The sequence below is a fragment of the Apodemus sylvaticus genome, chromosome 1 (assembly GCF_947179515.1).
Source record: "Apodemus sylvaticus chromosome 1, mApoSyl1.1, whole genome shotgun sequence".
NCBI lineage: Eukaryota > Metazoa > Chordata > Mammalia > Rodentia > Muridae > Apodemus > Apodemus sylvaticus.
The window spans coordinates 97,166,629-97,172,958 of NC_067472.1; positions in this window are offsets into that span (position 1 = coordinate 97,166,629).

The window sequence follows — 6,330 nt, forward strand, 5'->3', positions numbered from 1 at the left end:
GGTGCTGGATCCCCTGGAGCTAGAGTTACAGGCGGTTGTGAGACACAGTGTGGATGGGTGCTGGGAACTGAACTCAGGTCTTCTGCAAGAGTAGGAAGTCCTCTTAACCACTAAGCCACTGCCTTTCCAGTTCTGTCTTGCCATTTCTTTAAATCTTTATGTTTCATTGTCAAAAGCAGTCTTTAAACTGGAATTCAGAGCCACCTCATTCCTCAGGAGCCTCCTGTATACATACATGAACCACATGAACAATAACACATTAATAAGCTGCTCATGTCTCTCATTCACCCACTTTTTGTTACATGGTTCATTCTGACTGAAAACCTACTGGACTGAAAAAAATCATCTCTTTTCCTACACTACACTAGAAGTTTATACCTATGGACAATATTTTCTGAAAAATAGCAATCGGTGAAATAGGTAGAAGATTTGGTAAATGACAAAAATGTTTTTATATTTTTCTTTTCTCTTCTCTTCTCTTCTCTTCTCTTCCCTTCCCTTCCCTTCCCTTCCCTTCCCTTCCCTTCCCTTCCCTTCCCTTCCCTTCCCTTCCCTTCCCTTCCCTTCCCTTCCCTTCCCTTCCCTTCCCTTCCCTTCCCTTCCCTTCCCTTCCCTTCCCTTCCCTTCTCTTCTCTTCTCTTCTCTTCTCTTCTCTTCTCTTCTCTTCTCTTCTCTTCTCTTCTCTTCTCTTCTTTTCTCTTCGATACAGGGTTTAACATAGTGCAGATTGGTCTCCAATAACTCACTCTATAGTCCAGGCTAACTTTGAATTTTCTCCAGCCTCCAACTCCCAGTGCTGGGACTACTGGTCTGTACCACCATACCTGGTTAAAAACTACTTAATCAAACTTTATTCCAGTGCTTCTGAGTCCTACTTTCAACTTTTTCTTGCCAGACCTGCACAGTCCAGTTTCAGCAAGGATCCTATTAAGATGCCTTATAGAAAACCCGCCCTTTGTATCTGATTGCCCTGGATGTCTGTTGGGTTTTTCACCCTCCATGGCCCTTATTAGGTGACATCATATCACCCAGGTCTTACTGAGGAAGAACTGGTCAGGTTGGTTGGACTAGAATCTCCACTACCCTAGAGAGTTCCTTTTAGCGAGTTTCTGTCCACAGAAGCCACCTGCTCCATCTCTGTAAACCACTAGTGACCCATGATGAATTTGCTTCTCTGCTTGTACCTTTCCTGATATTATAGTAGTTCCTGAATAAATCCTTCTCCTGTTGTGTGGTTGTGTGGCCTCTCCACTACAATTCATAGTCTATCGTTATGTCTTTTGTGTCATTTGGTGGCTTTTCCACCACAATGGGTGGGTCAGGCTTATTCCTCCTTGTGAGGAGTTGAGGAGGCAGAGATCAGTGCCTGTTGAGATCGGGCTGTGTCTGCTGTGGATACAGCAAAACAGTGCTTCTGGGCCTTGCTTTGTCCCGGGTGAGTTCTTTGTGTGAAGGAACACTTGGCTCCACTTTTACTATGACTGCAGAGGCAGGATGACTGGATGCCACTGTGCGTAAACACCACCTGTCTGGCAGCATCGTGTGAGGCACAGACTGACAAACATGTTGTTCTTAAGAGCAAAAGAAATATTTAGGCAGGACAGAAATACAGAGAGATGTAGGGGCATGCAAGGGGAGGGAAACCTCCCTTCTGAATCTAGTTTAAGCCTCTTGCCCCTGAGAAGCAAGAATCTCAGCTCAGCTCAGCCCTCCCTGCTGATGCAGTCAGTCAATTCCCATCTACCTATCTATCTATCTATCTATCTATCTATCTATCTATCTATCTATCTATCATATTTGTTTGCATTTCAAATGATATCCCCTTCCCAGTATCCCCTCTACAACCCTCCTCCCATTCCCCTCTCCCACTCCCCTTTGCCTCTTTGAGGGTGCTCCTCTACCCACTCCCACCTCACTCCTATTCTGGGGCATCAAGCCTCCACAGGACTAAGGGCCTCCTCTCCCATCGATGCCAGATGAGGTCATCCTCTGCCGTATATGTATTTGGAGCCATTGATCTCTCCATGTGTAGTTTTTGGTTGGTGGTTTAGTCCCTGGGGGCTCTGGGTGGTCTGGTTAGTTGATAATGTTCTTCCTATGGGGTTGCAATCCCCTTGAGCTCCTTCAGTCCTTCCCTTAGCTCTTCCACTGGGGTCCCTGGGCTCAGTGTGATGGTTGGCTGTGAGTATCTGCATCTGTGTTGGTCAGTTGCTGGCAGAACTTCTCAGGAAATAGCCACACCAGGCTTCTGTTAGCAAGTGCTTCTTAGCATTAGCAATAGTGTCTGGGTTTGGTGTCTGCAGATAGGATGGATCCCTAGGTAGGCCAGTCTCTGGATGGCCTTTCCTTCAGTCTCTGCTACCCTCTTTGTCCCTGTTGTTCCTCTAGACAGGAACAGTTCTGTATTAAAAATTTTGAGATGGGTGGGTGGCCCCATGCCTTATCTGGGGGCTGTGCCTATCTGTTGGAGGTGGCATCTACAGGTTGTATCTCCCCTTTGTTGGGTATTTTGACTAAAATCATTCCTGTTGGATCCTGGGAACCTCTTACTTCCCTGGCATCTGGGACTTTCTAGTGGCTCTCCCCAATTCCCCATCCTCTACTGCTACATATTTCTATTCAATTTCCTGACCCTCTGTACTTCTCTTCTGTCCCCTCCCATACCTGATCCTGCCCCCTTCCCCTCCCCCTCCTCTAATGGGAGTCTACCTGTCTGTTTACCCCTCTAGATGTGGTCTTACAAGTTGCTTTCATGATCCCCTGGCCTCTCACTTTACCTTTAGATTTCTGTAGTCCTGTAGCTCACTTCTGTAGTTCCACTCAACACTAAGGCCTGGATCAACCCTGTGGCCCTTAGGCTTCTTTCTGTCTTGACTCTAGCATTTTCCAACTGAGTTTCTTAATATCTATCTACCCACCACAGGGACTATCATTGCACTTTTAGCATCTTTCTGCATCTACCTAGGCTTCTTTGAATTTACTGGACTATCCTGTGGTCTCATTGATTCTTGGGTAGCTATTCTCTAATGCACACAGACTCAGACACACACACACACACACACACACACACACACACACATACACACCCCTCACACACATAGTGAGTATGTGATCTGAGAGTGAATATTAGTGTGCTGATGCAAAAACACAGATCTCATCTCAAGGGGGAGAAAATCATGTAGTTTATTCTGAAGCCAAGCATGAGAGACTGTGGTCCAGGAACACACGTTCAGAGTTCCCCAAATATCATTCCAACATGGTAACAGTTTCATGGTAACAAAACAAAGAACATCATAAATCAGGACACTTTCCAAATCCAATGGTGGGCACACCGGCTAGGCCAGTTCCAGCAGATTGGGGGCAATCTGTGCTACAGGCCTCAGATGCATTGTGAAGACATTCTTAGCTTTTGAGCTGGTGGACACTAGTGATCTGTTAATGTTTTCCAAAAGGTTTCCTGTGATGGTGACAAGAACGTTGGGTCACATGTAGAGGAGGACAATGGCTATTCAAAGGGCCAAGACAGCCTAGATTGTTTTTAATTAGGCGTTGGTTCAGCTCATAATCTCTCATAATCACTGAAGTTCTACCCAGTCAATCAACCTTTGTAATCATAGCTTTCTGAGAACTTCCTTCTACAGAAGCAAAGTAAATAAAAGACCCTGTGTTTATCAACAGGCAGCTATCAAGGGAAACCTGTATGGCTTGGTAAATTATAGCCAACTAAGCTAAATATGCATTTATTGTTATTCAATAAATTTCAATCTTGTGGAAAGATAACAAATTTCAAACATGTCAGGTATTTTTGAGCATACTACATTCATGACAGTGGCCTTATCTAAGAAACCCTGGAAACCACCTCCTGCCACTTCTCCAAAGGGACAGCTTTCCATGAACAGTAAGCGGGCATGTACTGTACATGATGTTGCTAGGTTGTCATATACCTTTAAACTCCCTGAGAAGGTGACTCTGAAAGTGGAGCTATGCCCACCTCTTCCCAGAGATAAGTATGTTTGCTTTGAAATGTGCACAAAGCTATTTGTTTAGAGATACGCTGGACTTCCTAATTCTGGGAAATGAAGGTCAAAACAAGCCAAGCATAAAAACACTATGCCTGAGAACAGCTAGAAGGCAAACTATTTCTCTTTTTCTGTGTACTTTATTTTTTTATTGGATATTCTTTTATTTACATTTCAAATGTTATCCTTCTTCCTGGTTCTCCACTCCCAGAAGCCCCCTATCCCATACCCCCTCCCCCTGACTCTATGAGGGTGTTCCCCCACCTCCCACCCACTGCTGCCTCCCCGCCCTTGAATTCCCCTACACTGGGGCATTGAGCCTTCACAGGACCAAGGGCCTTTCCTCCCATTGATGCCCAACAAGGCCATCCTCTGCTACATATGCAGCTGGAGCTCTGGGTCCCTCCATGTGTACTCCTTGGTTGGTGGTTTAGTCCCACAATTGTGTCTGGGTTTGGTGACTGTATATGGGATGGATCCCCAAGTGGGGCAGTCTTTGGATGGGCTTTTCTTTCGTCTCTGCTCCATACTTTGTTGCTGAATTTGCTTCCATGAGTATTTTGTTCCCCTTTCTAAGAGGGACCAAACTATTTTTTTATTTTTTTATTTTTATTTTTTATTAGGTATATTCTTTATTTACACTTCAAATGTTGTCCCCTTTCCTGGTTCTCCCCTCCCCTCAAAAGCCCATAAGCCATCTCCCCTTCCCCAATCAACCCTCCCCGCTTCCCTGTCCTGGTATTCCTCTATACTATGGCATCAAGTCTTTCCAGGACCAAGGGTCTCTCCTCCATTTGGTGTCTAACAAGATCATCCTCTGCTGCCTATGTGTCTGGAGCTATGGGTCCCTTCACGTGTACTCTTTGGTTGATGGTTTTGTCCCGGGGAGCTTTGGGAGTCTTTGGTGACTCATATTGTTGTTCCTCCTATGGCGCTGCAAACCCCTTCAGCAACTTGGGACCTTTCTCTAGCTCCCCCACTGGGGACCCTGTGCTTAGTTTAATGGCTGGCTGAGAGTGCCCCTCTCTGTATTTGTTATGCACTAGGAGAGCCTCCCAGGTGATAGCTATATCCGGCTTCTGTCAGCCAGCACTTGTTCTAACAGATGTTATCACTTATCCCACAGTATAACAGCCTCTGTGGGGGGAAAGAGAGTAAGAAGTTCAGCTGTGGGATTCAATTGGGATTCTAGTTAGCTGGAAACACCCCAACGTCCCAAGTTGTTTTCTGCTGGATGTTGTAAACACCTTATATAATCTCTCTCTGTCTCTCTGTCCTCTGTCTCTGTCTCTGTCTCTCTCTCTTACACACACACACACACACACACACACACACACACACACACACACACACACACACACACACGCGCGCGCGCGCGCGCGCGCACACACACACACACATTTGGTTTGCCATTACTAAAATACTCACCTAAAACTGAAAGTGTGGCTATAGTGGCTCATTCTGGCTGTACACACAGGGCTTTCTCTTACTGAATTCACTGACACCTTAATCTCAGATGTCCACATCTGGAACTATGGAAAATACATTTCTCTTGTTTACAAGCCACTCAGTTTATGTTGTTTTATTATAGCACTCAAGTGGACTTAGATACAGTGTGAATGTGTATACATTTCTTCCATTTCTCTTTATTTTTAACATAAGGAATTAGATTTTTTAAAAAAAGTAATTCATTTGAGCATATAGTCTCTTTCTGATCTAAGACCTCAGGGATTTGGTGACAGTTAGTTTTCCTGTGTGCTACTTTTTTTTTAGGCATGATTTAAGATAAATAAACAAAAGATAACTATTTGTACATTTGTGTTGTATAGTTGGTTGAACAGTGACTAATGATGTATGATAACCAAATACACTTCAATTCATGGATTCTCATTCAAAAATTGATAATTATTTTTAAAAGCCCATATGGTAATTTTCTAAATAGCAGTGATAAAACCACAAGCAACAAACAAACAAACAGACAAAGTACCTGCTGACAGAGGAGCGTCCAGCAACGCTTTAGTGAATGCTGAACATTTAGGAACTTCTTGGGCTCAATCTGAGATAAAGTTGTAATGGTCTTCCTTAACCTGTGGGGTAGTATTTTCTAAGAGGACTAGCAGGTGCCTGAAACCACACATGGTACTGGGTTCAGTGTGTTATGTATTTTTACTGTGCAAACATACATGCCTATGAGAGAGTTAAGTAACACTTATTTAATCTTACTTTTTTTTTTTTTTTTTTTTTTTTTTTTTTTTTTTTTGGATTTGGTTTTTCCGAGACAGGGTTTCTCTGTGTAGCCCTGGCTGTCCTG